The following is a 16,905-nucleotide window of genomic DNA, read 5'->3' on the forward strand; positions in this document are numbered from 1 at the left end:
GTATATTGGTCCCTTGAGAAATCAGTGTTATATATCTTACTACTGTTCCTGTGTGTTATTTTGTCAATATCTCTCAGTGAGTTTAGTAATTAGACAGCCAGACACATGGGAAAAATCTGGAAATAAGAGCAGGTGTGGGAAATCTCAGGTGAAACACAGCTAAAGTTTAAATGCAGATATGATACTTTATGTAATGACTATGTGCATTGTTTAGATTTATTTTATTGGTTAATTATTTTTATTGCCTGAGGAATAGTGAGTTGATTGTGAATGTGTCAATGAATTTTACTAATATTAAACTTTCTTTGTATAATTTACATAAACGTAAACTGATTGAAATTTCCACTTGAAACTTGTGAGAATGAGTCTCAAGTGGTAGTGCATTTATATATTTCTTTTTGACAATAAATGGTATACTTGTTCCTTGTTTATCTAAGCTAATATTAAAAATACAATTAGCACTAAGAAAGGAAAAGCTAATGCTGAACCCTGTCCTCAGGGACGAGGAGGAGATGCTTTGTGTTAATTTGGTCAAACCTGTGTTATACTATGTGAACTGAGAAAGTCAGGTTAAAGCCCAGGATGTGTCTCTGTGGTAGAGAACCTGTCTTGCATGCATAAAGCCTCAAGTTCAATCCCCAGCCCTACCCCACATCACTGAGTGTGATGCCTGGCACTGCTGAATTAGCACCTGGTATACCACAACCTGTGCTGCTTCCAGACATCACAGCCCTATTTTCTACCATCAAATGATGATTAGAGAGTGGAGGGTATCACCTGATCTAATTTATGAGCAGGAAACTTAACCCCATATATGGAATAATTTATATTCTGGATAAAAGGACGTTTCTGTGCATATAAATAAACAAAAGAATAATAAATCTTCCCTTCCTGATGGATGCTAAGTGCTTCGCAGAATGTTGGTACTCAATATATTTCATCAGATCTTTACTGATGGATGCTTATGAAATAGTTTTAAAATGCTAAGTGGTTCTATACTGAGAATATATGGGAATATAATTTTATGTAGTCATTTATATAAATTATTTATTATTGTTTTCACAAAAATAGTGATTTTAAACTAAAATTGGGTTTTAATTTTACAGTTCTTTGAAGATTAGAGTAGTACAAAATATGATCCATGGGCTGAACTCAAGTTGTTGACAGGATTATGATATTTTTGGTAGTTCTGGGGAATCTCTTTTCTTCTTTTTTGTAGGTTCTACTGATGGTCCATATTCTAGGTTTGAAACATCATCCAATCAATAATCCCACCAACGTCTACTTACACTGACCATCACTTTCTCAGACTTGCCTTCATTTTGTTTGTAGGTGCTTGTGATGGAGCCCAGTGAAATATTTAGGACACTTACCCGAAGTTCCTTAACTACATCTACAAAGGTTTTTTGCCATTAGGATACCATTTCAAAGGTTTGGGGGATTAAGTTATGCACTTCTTTGGGAGACATTGCTGCATCTATCACACAATTTAAGACAAACTGCTAGTTTAGAATAAACTTGCTTTTTTGGTTTGGCTCATTTTCTTATCTCTGCCTTAGATCTAAGGAATACAACAATGAAGGCAAATAGATTAATATTTTCTTTCAAAGTAGGGACTCATGGATGAGTATAAGATGTTTAAGGACTTAGATAGGCTAGGGGACAGGGAAGGGGAGGCAAATGTAACAGATAATAAACCTTCAATTTTATTTTTAAGGTCTTGGGAACTGTGACTGTAAATAAAATAAAACAAAATAAAAAGTGCTCGAAGAACATAATTTTATTATAAAGACCATCAAGGTCATTTGTGGGGGTGCAATGGTGGAGTGCATGCTTTGTGGGGATTAGTCATGTGAAGCATGACTACATTAGCCTTGTTCTAGCTTCCAGGACTGTAGTTTTCCCTTCATCTACTTTATAACAAAATAATGCTGAACAAATGATGTTATTCAAGAACTTGCTGAATAGTCATAGAAATTCCTAGAACTAGATATTCATACAGAAATTGAGGCTCAGATACAAGTGATAAGTAGGTAAAAATGAAGGTAAATTGTAGGCAAACAAGCCAGTGCTTGTAGAAGTTTATGTAAAGGAAATCTATTTTATGAAATCCATTTATCTTGAGTATCAGGGCTTTTATTTAACATTCCCAGTTAGTAGAGAAATGCTATGGGTTTCTTTTTTATTTCTTTATTTTATTTTATTATATTTATTTGTTTTGGTTTTTGAGCCACACCCAGCAATGTTCAGGGTTTATTCTGTGCTCAAAATTTACTCCTGGATTCTCTGGGGAACATTTGGGATGCCAGTGATTGAACCTTGGTCTGCCACATGGAAAGCAAATGCCCTACCCACTGTGCTATCGCTCCAGCATTGCTATAGGTCTCTTGTACCATCTAACCTTGGGTAGATCAAATTTTAGGCAGTGTGCACTGTTCCAATGGAGAGTCTCTGATCATCAAATTTTTAATTTTTAATTTTAATCTCTTGATTAGTGAACCAAAAGTTTAGAGTGTGAGGAAGTGGGATTTTGAAAGACTTTTTTTTTTTTTTTTTTGGCCACATGCATTTGATGTTCAGGGGTTACTCCTGGCTAAGCGCTCAGAAATTATCCCTGACCTGGGGGGACCATATGGAACACTGGGGGATCGAGCTGCAGTTCTTCCTTGGCTAACACTTGCAAGGGAGACACCTTACCTCTAGCGCCACCTCTCCGGGCCCAAAAGACTTTTAAGTAAGGAAATGACATAATTAAACTAACATGTTGGAAAATTGACCCATGTTAGCATTTGGGTGCTCAAAGAGAACCAGGTCCATGGGAGGACCACACATTGATGATGCTAGGAATGATGAGGCTGGGAAAAATGGAAGAGTAAGATCACTGGCATATGGCAGGGATATGACAGGATTTGAATGACTATGGTTGATGAGGAGGAACATAATCAGCACAGAATCCTGAATCTTGAAATTCATATCTGTGAACTTGGAGAATATAAGAGAATAGTGAGGTCTACCCTTCTGAGGATGGAGGGAACTTATAAATATATTTTTGTATATATATTATATGGTTTCTGGACAAACCCAAACAGAGGTGAGTAGTTTATAATATATTGCTGTAGAGATTTCTAAAGTGCAGACATCCACAAACTATATGACTACACTTTTGTTACTTCCTACCTGGTATCTGCTACTATGTTCTGTGATAGAATTATATTATGAGGAGTAGCACCTAATTTAGGGAAACTTTTTTTTAAAAAAAAGTCACAGCAACTAATAATTTTCTTTTGAACTTTCATAATTTGTAGGTTACTCTTCAACTTCCAAATTCAGTTTTTCCCTTCGAAGAAATTTGTGAAGGGTGATGGAAGATGAACTGCATTTGACATATGAAGAGAATCATTATCATCCTAATTAGTAATCACATATCTTATGCATATCCCATGCCAAGCGAGGTTCTAAAATTTTTATATGAGCTTTATTTATCTTCACAAGATTTCTGTAAGATGGCTTCTTTTCTTTCCCTATTGTAAGATGAGGTTGGGTCATTTGCCTCAGACAGCCCTGAGGCCTTGAGTCAGACATGCATTTGTCTCATCAAACCTGTGTGAGGATGGGGATGGGGTTTGACTCATGCTCACAGGCCCTAGTTTCAGTGTTCTTACCACTCTGCCATGTTGTCTCTGAGGGACCTGGGATTTGGGCAGGCAGTATAGGGGAGAGACTCTACATTATTTGTTTTTTCAGCCTGGAATGTGTCACAGAGGAGTATTTTTAGGGGAGTGTGGACATAGTATCAGTAAGGAACAGTAAACAGCCATTTTCTGGGGGCTGCAGGCTGAAGTTGGGAAGTGTTGACTCCCAACCACAATAAGAAGAGCCATTTTGGGGTTTTAACAGAGAAAATTTTATGTCCACTCAGAGCCAAGCTAAAGAGAACGTTGCCAGACATGAACGAAGGTACTCTGTTCCTTGGGCATTTGAGGCTGGATCAAAAATAGTTTGGGAAGAAAGAAGTACGGTAGATCCTATTCAGTTTTCTTTACAATGTTTGTGGGAAATAAAATAATTTCTGACATGGGCCACTGTGTGGAATTTGTATGTTCTTTCTATGCCTATGTGTGTCTTTGCTAGGTACAAAGGTTTCCTCTGCCTCTCACATATGTTTACAGGAGGATCAGTGTGTGTCCATTGACCTTGTCTCAATGTGTATAAGAGTTTGTATGTGTACATGTTATTGTGTGTCTTTTTGCACACTGTGATGGAAGAGCATTGGTTTCACCAGGGTTGGTTCAAATAATGCTCTTGTGACTGGAAATACACTGTTTGAATTTAACTTTTGTCATTCAGCCTACGATGAAATTTCTGATGTTGTATGTCCCTTTGCTTAAAGTCATTTTCCAAGACATTGGGTAAGGAATGACTGGAGTTGTGGCAGAATCTAGAGACTTACAAGATTAGAGCATGGACAAATCAAGGACTTCCTTGGCTGGTCTCAGGAGGTGTACAGGCTTGAGAGAACCAGTTTAGTATCTTTGCATCTACTGAATTAGCTACACTTTAGCAAGATGCAGCAGGACTTGCAGCCTTGGAGAATCTGAGTCTAGTGGCAATCTACATTCTCCCAGTTAGCATTTGTTGAAAGCCAAGAAAACTGATGGTGAGAGAGGAATGTATGGTCCCACTCACCTTGAGGCAGCTTTCTATTTAACAGTGGAATAGAAACCTTCAGCAGAGGCAAGAGTTGGAAAAATCAAGAAAAGGGTGTGCAGAGATTTAGACAAGGCTCAGCTACTGGATTTGTGTAGTAATGTATAATCTTATTTGGAGGAAGGTGCTTGAAAGATTGGACCAGAATTTCACCAACTATTTTGTCAATGCTAGCATTTACTTGGTGTTGGTTTCAAAGTCCTTTAAATTTGAGGACTTGAATGTCAAATAATTGGCTCCGTATGCAAAGGTTTCCAGTTACAAGTGGATGAGTAACAGCATGCACTCAGATTCCAGTCTAACTTAGTTAAAAGGACTCTGATTTTCTGAAATCGAAGCTCCAGGCTCCAGCTACATGCCCTTTTCCTGTCTACCTGGCTCTTGCCTCAGCTCATCAATACACTGCTTTCTTCTTTTTCTTTGTCATTGACTGCTGTTACCCACAACTTTTGGATCTAGCAACTCTGGCAGACTGGCAGCAATCCTGAGTTCTACAGTAGTAAGGGAACCTTGATTTTTAGAGGGCTGCATGTATGTGGGGCTCTAAGCAGAGAAAAGAGGAGGTAAAGGGAAGAGCCCTTGAAGGGTATGGGAAGGCCCATCTCTGCCTACAACCCCTTCTGTCTGCCCTTGGGAAACCTGGGAAAGTCACTCAAAACCAGCAGTGGGTGTTGCCCAACTCTGGTTTGAGATGCTCCTGGTCTCTTCAGTTAACTTGAATAAGTTATTGTGAAATTTTGAAATCTTAAAGCAAAAATTAAAACTCATCAAACAAAATTCATTTTATTCTACTCCAAGGTTGATTTGTGAAATTAAACTCTAACACAATATTCTAAACCTGTGCTAGAGGTGGTAAATGTTGGGAGAGGGAACCATGTCAGCTAATGGTCTCGAGTCTCACTTTCTTATGCTTTTTCATTCATATTGATGGGCCTGGAATAGATGGGCTTCTTGTACATTGTTGTCTGACCACTGTAGTCTGTCTAGATCATCTCTCCCATCTGCTGGCTGAAGGGTTTCTGAAAGTTTCCATACATGCTGAAGGCTTTGAAGGCATGCCTGTCTAGAAAGAAGTGTGTTGAGCAGTTTTACTTAACATCAGATTGTGCTGCATCTTTCTTGCATTCTCTTGAGTAATGGGGAAATCTCTCCAGATCCAAAGAAAGAGAATACATGGGGCCGAAGTGGTAGCACAACTGTAGGGCACGTGGTCTAACCTGGCTGGACACAAGTCCAATCCCCAACATCCTATATGGTCTCTGAGCCTGCCAGGAGCTATTTCTGAATACAGAATCAGGAGTAACCCCTGAACACCACTGAGTATGGCCCCAAAACAAAAACAATAGAGAACATAGTTATGACATGCATGTGCAGGATGAGAAAGATATTGGTGTCACTCTTTTTAGAAGCTATCATGCACTGACTTATTTATATCCTGGGTGAATAATTTTGTTAGAAATTGACTTGTGAATATATATATTTATTTATACTAAATATGTGTATGTAACATTCATATACACAAAGTAGAATACTATTCAACTTTAAGAAACTAAGGAAAGATGAGAGCATGCAATTCTCTGCAGTGTGGATGGAACTAAAAGGTATTGTGCACCAGAAGTAAGTGTGACTAGTAGTAACAGTGGAATGGCAGATACCAAATGATCTCACTTATCTGCAGAATATAGGAGATAAATGAGGGAAAAGATGATATTAATGCAAAACGACAAGTCCTGAATGGGTGGGGGAGGGAAGAATGGTCATAAGGATAGTAGTAGAGAGTCCTGGGCACTTCGGTGATGGTGTGGTACAGTTACTTTGCACTTGATCTTAGCCAAAGATCAAGAAGTGATGCTACTTTATACATCAGTACCAATTCTTACTTTGTATACTTTGGCACTAATCTAACCCAAACTTTAATGTAATAATAAAATAATATAACAAAATAAAATAATATATATGTTTTAAAGTTGACTTGTTATCAACAATCAACTCTTCAGTGATGGCCTCGTTCATGTGGCACAATCTAAAAACTGTGTATCTCCCCATCTCAGAGATAGGAAATGCTATATCCATTCAGTAACTGGAGTGGAGGAACAGTGGCGACTGACTATGTTCGCCTTTTCAGTCTAAGTATAAAAAGACATGGATAGATCCTGTCTTCGAAGGAAAAATGATGTGTACATATGAATCCCTTTTTAGGTTTTTTGGGGGGTTCAATTTTAGGGGAATTACTAATTTGTTTAAGATAATTATGTACTTACAATTGTGGCCTCATATTATAGAGTGAAAGAGAAATGATATTGGAAGGCTCCCATTCTTTGTTGAGCCTTCCAAATAAATAATACTTGGGAGCTATGGGGGCAACTGGGCAATACATAGGCCCAGCAATATGGTAGTTCTGCTGCTACTTGGAACTAGTGGTGCTGGTGGCTTCCAAATTATACCCAATGATGCTGATGGGGAGAATGGGGTGCAGAAGTGGAGCTTGGAATCCTATGCATACAAAGCTGCAGGCCTGACCACTGAACTGCCTCTCAGCTTATTTTTTCTCTAAATTAATAAATAAAAATCAAAAAAATGCTTAAAAAATCCAGTAAATAATAAAGTGAAGATTGGCTAACTAAAGGCTTGAATTTGGGTTCTGCATTGCTGGTATCAGTGAGCAAGAGATGGCATGATAGATCTCTTTCCATATTCAACTCTTCTAATATGATTTTGGTACCCTCTGTCACCTTGTATCCCCACTAAACATAGATTGACCTTATTCTTGGGGAGGGTTGTGTACTAACTGGAGGCAATGTCTATGTAAGTACTGGCTTGCAGATTTTATGGGACTAATTCCTTTGTGTTCAAGTTCTCAATTATTTTATATTTATCGATTTTCTTACTCCTTACAATTGCCATTTGGGGGACCATCTCTTGCTTTGTTATATAGTTTTGGTTTCGGATCTCTTCCTTTTTTTCTTAGCTTCAGTGGAGAGCAGTGCTTCCCAAACTTTTCCTGACTGTGGCCCTCTTTTCCACCTGCATCCCCTTCTATTGGTTGACCCCTTAGTCTTGTGACGTGGTCCCTCCACTTACCCGGTTTTCACCTGTGGCCCTTTAGAATATCCTGGGTGTAGTAAAAGTTGTAAGTGAGGCCCAGTCAGTCTTGTGGCCAATACCAGGCCTGAATCTATAGCCCAGATATTCCAGAGCTTTGCCCATTAATTACTCTGCCGTAGTTTTCTAACTACATGGTTCAGAAGATTTGTTAGAAGAAAACATTATAAATGTCACTGAATGCATTTGGGTGGTTTTAGTTGATTTAGACTGTGGAATTGCCTTTTCCTCCCAGCTCAGGAGATGTAATGATTAACTGAACACTATGTGAGTCATTAAACAAATACCACTCTAATACTCTAGTTGAATGAGTGCTTCCCCCCAGAAGTAGTGACTTCGGGAAATTTTCTTAAAATATATTTCACGCTTGTATATTGTATAACTTTAACTGTGGAAAAACAACAAATGTATTATGAACAATCTTATATCCATGGTGTTTAATAAAGTAATTGTTTAATACTGAAAAAATATATTTCACGCTTTTCCTTTTCATATACTTTTAGAAGCTGTTACTTGTTTGAATTAGAGAGAACACAGGTTGTGTTGCTATAGGGGATTCAGAACAGTTGTAGCCCTAAACACATATTCTGGCCATAAGCAGTTCAGAATGGCTGCAATGTCTGAGCAATATTCAGGGATAATTCCTAACTCTCTGTTTTGGGGTCACTTCTGGAAGTGCTCAGAGGACTGTAAATGGTGATGGGGTTCTAACCCAGGTCACCCATGTGCAAGACAATTTCCTTACCCACTGTAATATTTCTATGACCTTCTCTGTTAAGTGAATTTTTTTTGTTCTGGTTGGGTAATTCCTAAGTTGTGTGTTCCCATTTGTTCCTGAATAGGGCTGGCTGGGAGTATAGTCTAGCATCTCAGGCCAAAATGAGGAGGGTCCTTCACTGGAAAAATTCAGTCTAGAATAGCTGTGTTGAAGATAGAGATGGTGAAGTCTTCAGAGAGGCTTTTTGACAGATGACACTACCTATGTAGAGGCAGAAACAAGAATGGATTTAACTAAATTTTAAAATTAAAATATTCTAAAACTTATTAAAATTTAAATTTAATTAAAGGACCATAATTTACAAGTTATTGATCATTGAGTTTTAGACATAAAATGTTTTAACTCCAATCATACCACCAGTATCAACTTTCCTTCACCAGGTTCTCAAGTTCCTTCCCACATCCCAACCTGCCACCTTGATAGGTACATTTTAAAGTTTGGTGGTTGTAATTTGGATCTCATTTTTTTCAGTATTATTGAATAATAATATGTATTATGTATATGTATAAAATATGTTTATATGTAATGTATACATACATGCATACATAATATACACAATGTATATGTATATAATGTATATATGTATACATAATATACATAATACATTACATATATATGTAATAAAATGTATATGTAATATGCTTGAATATGTAGCTATAGGAAAGAGTATACTTTAAAGTCATTTAGGAAGTTCAGGGTATATTGGGTGTGGGTTAATGTGAGATGGGATAGATAGAGGAGATGATTTTTCACTTCCTGCTGCTTTTGCTATCACTCCCAATCCTTTATGTATGACAGAAGCAGATTTTATAGGGAGGCTCTTCTAATGTGTACTAACAAACACATCTTATCATGGTGGCTTATGCTAACCAGAGTGAAGCATGTATATTTAGCTACTTTTACAGCATTCTCACTTCATGGAAACAATAATAGTAGCAGCTGTTTGGTTGAGCACTTTTTATAATCCAGACAGAAATTATACACATTATCTTATTTAATGCTTTAGAAGGTGTTCTGAGGCTTGTGATATTGTTCTCCAGTTATAGAAATGGGAGCAGTGACTAGAGGTGACTAGAGGTGCCTGAATCTTTCAGATCCCCATTCCATCAAAGTAGCATTCAAAGACACTCAGGACAAAGAAGAAATACAAATGGCCAAAAGGCACATGAAAAAAATGCTCCTGGGGCCAGAGAGATAGCATGGAGGTAAGGCATTTGCCTTTCATACAGAAGGTCATCAGTTCGAATTCGGCTTCCCATATGGTCCCCTGTGCCTGCCAGGAGCAATTTCTGAGCATGGAGCCAGGAGTTTCCACTGAACATTGCAGGGTGTGACCCAAAAACCACAAAAAAATGTAGAACGAAAAAAATGCTCTAGGTCACTATTTATCAGGGAGATGCAAATCAAGCCAGCAATGAGGAACCATCTCATGCCAAAGATACTGGCACACATCACAAAGATTAAGAACAGTAAGTGATGGCGGGGATGTGGGGAGAAAGAAACTCTCCTTGTTCACTGCTGGTGGGAATGCTGTCTAGTCCAGCCCTTATGGAAAACAATGTGGAGAATCCTCAAAAAACTGGAAATTGAGCTCCCATATGATCCAACTATATCACTACCAGGGGTATACCATAGAAACACAAAAATGAAACACAAAAATTCCTTCCTTATACCTATATTCCTTGCAGCACTATTTACAATAGCCAGATTCTAGAAGTAACCAAGATGCCCTTCAACAGATGAATGGCTAAAGAAACTGATACAGATACACAATAGAATATTATGCAGTTGTCAGAAAAGATGAAGTCATGAAATTTTTCTAAACATGGATGGACATGAAAGCTATTATGCTGACTGAAATAAGTCAGAGGGAGAGAGAGACACACACACAGAACAGTCTCATTTATCTATGAGTTTTAATAAAAATAAAAGACATTATTGTAATGCTGCCCAGAGCTGAGGGCCAAAAGGACTGGCTCATGACATGAAGCTCACCTCAATGAGGAGTGAGTGCTGTTAGAACACTAACAAGTACCATCACAATGTTAATGAGTGAGAGAAGTAGAATGCCTGTATCGAATACAGGCAGGGGGTGTGGGTGGAGGGATATGGGGTGCATTGGTGGTGGGAATGTTGCACTAGTGAAGAGGAATGTTCTTTTTGAGATTAAAACCCAACTACAGTCATGTTTGTGATCACAGTGTTTAAATAAAGATAAAACAACAACAAAATACAAAGGCACTGGGGATCAGTGGAATTCATTGATTCTCAGAGTAAGGACCCCAACTAGCAAAAGCATAATTATCTGCTATTATTTTTAAAACATTTACTATAAAATATCACAGGCTTAGTGACTGAAAAAAAACACACTTGGAACACTTCTCGCCTCTTCCAACTTTTCATTTCTACATTACATTTTGTTCTTTTGCCTAATTTTCCTCTGCTTGACTTTCATAAAGAACCTTGAGATGACATTTATGAGCAGCTGAGTAATCTCCCCAACTCTAGGGCCTTCAGATAAATGACAAGTCCCATTTGCCATATTAGGTAACATTTACAGGTATCAGAGATCAATCTTTTGGAATTTATTATTCAACTTATGCCAGCTAGGAACTTGCTAGACATGTACATTTTTAGACTCCATACCAAATCTATAAAAATAAAACTTTAGGTTTGGAAAAATGGTACAATGGGTACAATTTCCTCACATGCCATTGACCTAGGTTCCATCCCTGGTACTATATATGATTTCTTGAGTACCATCTGGAGTGACTAATAAGCACAGAATCAGAATTAAGCCCTGATTACAGACAATTGTGGTCCCCAAACCAAAACCAAACCAACAAGCAAAAAATAAAGTCTAGAAGTGGGACGAAGTATCCATATTTTAGCAAGTTCATCAGATGAGTTTGATGGACTCTGAAGCTGATATTGAGCTGACACAACTCAACCTATAATAAGAAACTCTCCATTTAGTTATAGTTATGGGAAAGGGTTGTGTTGTGAATGCCATGATCATTTTGTGTGGCTTTTCATTTTCTATAAAGACATGTACCAATCAGCACAATTTCTGATGGGAGCCCAGCTTTGCTGTCCACACAGGAAGTTATGTCAAAAATATCAGACTTGGAATATATGAAGGAATAAAGGAAGATGTGGTCTCAGTGAAAATGCTGTGATATGGGGGGCAAGAAGTGTGGAGAGCTATGGACTAAAAAAGGACCCATGATACTTTGTTTTGGACCTTTCAGGTAGGAGTGGCTTGTGAGGTCACACATGGTCAGCAAGTATGTCAGTTTGGGTGGTTCCCCGTAGAATGACCTTAACATAGGAGTTTAAAAGTGGTGGAAATGATGCATTTTTCTGCCCACTAACTAGCTGGGTAGCCTGCCTGGCCTTGCTACTCAAAGTCACCTCATCACCTCAATTCTGCCTGCTTCCCTAGGGAATGATGATGATTCTTGCCTTGCCCATGGAGGGAGGATGGAGTACAGAGCATCTCTTAGCCTCTGTTAAATTATACTCTTATACTTAAACTCTGCTTAATTGTAAACAACATGGTTGTCCTTCCTAGATTGAGGCTCAGGGTTGGGATGGGTGAATATGGGACATGTATGTACATGATTAGGACACTTCACTGTGACTTCTAACGGTCACTCTCCCAATCCAGTCCAGAACCTATTGTAAAACTGGTTCAAAGAATCAAATCCATGCTTTTGTGTTTTTGGTGCTCGCTTCAGCAGCACAGATACTAAAATTGGAACTATACAGAGATTAACATGGCCCCTGTACAAGGATGACATGCAAATTCATGAAGCGTTCCATATCAAAAAAAAAAAAAAAAGTTTCTAAAAGGGGCCAGAGCAGTGGCGCAATGATAGGGCATTTGCCTTGCAGGTGCTAGCCTAGGACAAACAGACTGTGTTCAATCCCCCAGCATTCCATATGGTCGCCCATGCCAGGAGCGATTTCTGAGTGCATAGCCAGGAGTAACTCCTGAGCATCACCGGATGTGGCCCAAAAACAAAAACAAAAACAAAAACAAAAACAATTTTCTAAGAAATCTGGAGTGTGATAAACTTTGGGTCCTCTTTTGAATTTTGTCGTATGGATCATCTTTTATTACTCAGACCAAGAACACAGAGGGCCACCAAACATGCTTGTAAATATTAGAATGATATTTCTTTTTACAAAAAGTTTTATTTAATTAAAGAACATGGTTTACAAAATTATTGCTAGTTTAGATTTAAGCATATACTCTTTTAAGACCATGGCCACCACCAGTTTCAATTTCCTTTATTAATTATATTACTAAGGAACAGGAACCAGACAGAGTTAAAGTATCTTAGTCAGTACTGAATCTTAAGATTTACTCTAAGAGGAAGAAAACCAGGAAATTGAGGTTTAAAAGACTGGCAGGACTTGTGCTCTTATCAACTACCTCTGTGATCCTCATTTGCTTAATGCTACTTTCTCTGCAGCCAGTCTTCCTTGACTTCGCATCCAGAGAGGAAAGTATGACTGGCTAGAGAGAGTGGGTCACCTAAAGAGATGAAACTAATTTAGAAGCCCTGACCAGATACATGGTTTGGCCAATGGGGTCAGGGGGCTGATTTGAAGAGTGCTGTCAGCTGTGACATGTCATCAACCTACCAAGCACAAACTGCAGTAGACTTGCTACACATGGCTTAGAGGAAAAAAAAGGGGGGAGGAATATTAGCTGGGCTGATATTCTGAGTGTGCTGAGCATGGTACAGAAATACTGCATTTCATTATTAGGTATGAATAGTTGTGGAAAGTCTTAGAAAATTCTTTGTGCTTCCTTACAGTTCTGGAACCCATGATGTGATAAGTCCCAGAAGTACTAGTGAATTTAAGTTTAGTGGTGCCAAGAGATTAATACATCCCTTTCAGCGTTTTTCTAGGAGATAAATAGAAAGGGAAGAGAAATAGTGACTCACTTCTCAAATCCCAGAATGAGTCACTATTGACATTTTAGTCATACTTGCAGTTTGTCTTTTTTTCTATGTGCATATGAAAGTTGAAATTACATGAAAAACTATCAAGAACAGAAGATTATTATAGTTAAGACTGAAATTATTGTGGCTGGAGCAATAGTACAGCAGGAAGAGTGTTTGCCTTGCATGCAGCCAGTTAGGGTTTGAATTTTGGCACCTCATATGGTTCCCATGAGCATACCAGGAGTAATCACTGAAATCAGAGCCAGGAGTAACTCCTGAGCACTGCTGAGTTTGGCTCTAGAACAAGAACAAAATTATTTTGTTAATTTGCATCTACAGTTCCTATTCTGCATTTGCCTCCACTGTTTCTGAAGTTTTGTGAGTTTGGTGTGCTTCCTTAAGCTTCAGTATGTTCCCTTTACTTTTGAAAAAGAGTTTGCAGAAGTGGTGGAGCAGGTGGTAGGGCATTTGTCTTGCACGTGCTAACCTAGGATGGACCGTGGTTTGATCCCCCCAGAGTCCCATGTGGGCCCCCAAGCCAGGAGCGATGTCTGAGCGCATAGCCAGGAGTAATCCCTGAGCATCACCGGGTGTGGCCCAAAAACCAAAAAGAAAAAAAAAGAAAAAGAGTTTGCATACTTGCCAGTTCAGGCATCTATCTTAGAGCAGAAGGTCAGTAGGAATGTGTCTCAGTGCTAGAGTCCCTTCTTACCATGGATGAGACCCTGAGCTTGATACTTGAGTTTCTTCCCAAAAGGATATGTTTGTACATTGATTTCAAGACAAAAGTTGAGTTAATGAATAATTAAATAACCATGAGTTATTTAAGAAAGACTGTGTACAGGTTTTTGTTATAATTTTCTTTCTCTGATTCCATGAAAAACAACCACAATAACAACGCAAAATTCCTTTTATTTTTTTTTCCAGTCACAAAATTACCCTAAAATTGTAGTCTGTGGATTCCTCCTAAACTTGTATACTGGCAAAATGTTTTTCTAGGAACATTTTAAAGGGTAAGCTACGCATGAATTTTCTTAATGTCTGAGTGAAATTAGCATTTATGTGGCCAGAGAGATAGTGTAAGATAACTTGCCTTGCATGTGGCTTGCTGTGTTTAATCCCGCCAGGATTGATTCCTGAGTGCAGAACCAAGAGTTATCTGTGAACAGTGCCAGGTGTGATTGAAAACCAACCAACAAACCAACAAACTCACCTACCCACCCCATAGCTGCTGCCATGCCAAAGGCCCAACTTCATTGTTTCACAACTAATCTCTGTAGAGACACCACACTGACAAAAATTCCAGGTACAATGGGTTTTGGGCTGAAAATTCTGGGAACTTTTCCATGGTGCTTCTGGAAGCAGCCACATTCACACCCCACAATTGCCTCCATGTAGGCTCATAGGCTCATTTCTACAGGTCTTAGGATTCCTATAGTGCATAACACCTCCAAACTCAACAACACTGACACGCCCCAGTAAGAGTACAATAAATTAGATAGGAAAGGAGCACAGAAGCCAACTAATAAAGGACAATGCACAGAATAATCAACCAGCAGCAAATAGCTTAGTTAAGTTTCAGACAATGATTAATAACCCCATTGTGTAACAATTTTCACAAATTTTCTATTACTGAAGTGTTTTTAGATGATTCAGTTGGCCATTAGTTGTGCTTGCCAAGGGAACAGGCTTTGGAGACTTTGCGGACAATGGTGGATGGAATATTATAATAGTGGTGAGATTAATGTGCAACATTGAATGCCAGAAAAAACAATATTATGAAACTCTGTAAACCACAGCGTTGAGATAAGATAATTTAAAAATATAGTCGTACAAAAAAACATTTTGTTTGTTTGATTTTTGGCCATATCTGGTGGTACTCCAGGCTTACTTTTGACTCTTGAGCTCAGGATCCTTCCTGGTAGGCTTAAGAGACAATGGATTACTGAGGATTGAACTTGGCTTAACCATGTGCAAGGAAAATATCTTACCCCTATACCTCTTTGCACCCCATATTATATATATATTGATTTGTACTTTCCTTTATTTATCTCTATATCATGGACAGAACATGCATAGCTACTGAATTATATATCATAACTGCATAGTGTTTTATAGAAATACTTTCAAATGATCCATTCCAATACACTTAAATGGTTCAAATTTTTGGTTACTGCATCCATGCTTTTTGAAATTTCTGTGTTTTTACAATTTTTTTAATTTATTTTTGGGGACATATCCAATAGTACTCAGGGATTACTTCTGATTTTTTTTTCAGAGATCACTCTTGGCAGGAATAAGAGTATCATATGGGGTGCTAGGATTGACCCAGGTTAGTTATAGCTATATACAAGGCAAGCATCCTACCCACTGTACTATTACTCCAGCCTTCCACTCCTTGTGAGTTTTAATCATACATAGTTCCATTTTTTGTTTTATAGATATTGAAAACTGTCAATATAAACATAACCCAAATATTACACTTCTAAATTCTGTCTTTTCACAGCTATCAAGAATTGAATTCCAAGAATAAATCATAGTTTTGCAAAAAGGTACTGGAAATAGTTCCAATGTAATTGCAATTTGAAGATGCATTGGTCACTAGTTTGGTAATAAGCACTGGGCTTGAGAGTCCTGGTGAAGGGTGTGGAGTGTTTGTGTTCTTCAGGTTTTGTTTGATTACTAATTGCAATCTACCTTTTCAAGTATTTCCTTTTATGTGACTAGTGCAAATATATTTTATCCACTTATTTCTTAACACTTTTATTTTTTAATGATTTAGCTAATTTTATGTTTTAAAATAGCATACACTTATATTTCATAAAACATTAAATATAATTTTAAATAATTTTCACATTTTTGCCTGTAATTTTGTTGAACAGACCTTTTTTTTTAATCTTGAAATCAAGTTCAAATGTGTTATATTTTTCTTATATTATAGACTACAGAATGTCTCCAGAATTCAGGCATTCAGTTCTATTTTTTTGAAATTTCATTTTGCTCCACCAAAAATTAATGTAAAGTGATTTATTACACATGATTCTTCAGCACCATGAAAATTTTATTTATGAGCCATCAAATGTAGTCACCCTAAGGAAGTGTTTACTTGTCATTAAAGTGAATGAAATACTTATAGCTTAAATTCCCATGGGCTAAATAGATAAAAAGAAACATTACAAACTAATACTGGTGATAAGAAGCAAGGTCTAAACACCTTGAATAATTTTCCTCACTTCAGAAAGCCTAAGTTAGAAGCAGTAACGCTTAAGTAGATGGACTACTTATAAATTGGAAGTATTTTTGTTTCTTTGTTGAGAGCTACACCCAAATAGCTCAAGAGCTATTGCTGGCTCTCTA

General features: G+C 37.8%; 1 protein-coding gene and 1 non-coding gene across 2 annotated transcripts in view; both read left to right on the top strand.

Annotated features, from left to right (window-relative positions):
- Nucleotides 1-16,905, top strand: part of TMEM163 (transmembrane protein 163) — a 230,587-nt gene that overhangs the window by 51,383 nt on the left and 162,299 nt on the right. The gene's annotated exons all lie outside the window — the stretch shown is intronic.
- LOC126009790 (U6 spliceosomal RNA) lies at nt 12,315-12,418 on the top strand. The gene has a single exon (XR_007495993.1). It is a non-coding gene; the product is annotated as a U6 spliceosomal RNA (small nuclear RNA).

This window comes from Suncus etruscus, chromosome 5, assembly GCF_024139225.1.
Source record: "Suncus etruscus isolate mSunEtr1 chromosome 5, mSunEtr1.pri.cur, whole genome shotgun sequence".
Classification (NCBI taxonomy): Eukaryota; Metazoa; Chordata; class Mammalia; order Eulipotyphla; family Soricidae; genus Suncus; species Suncus etruscus.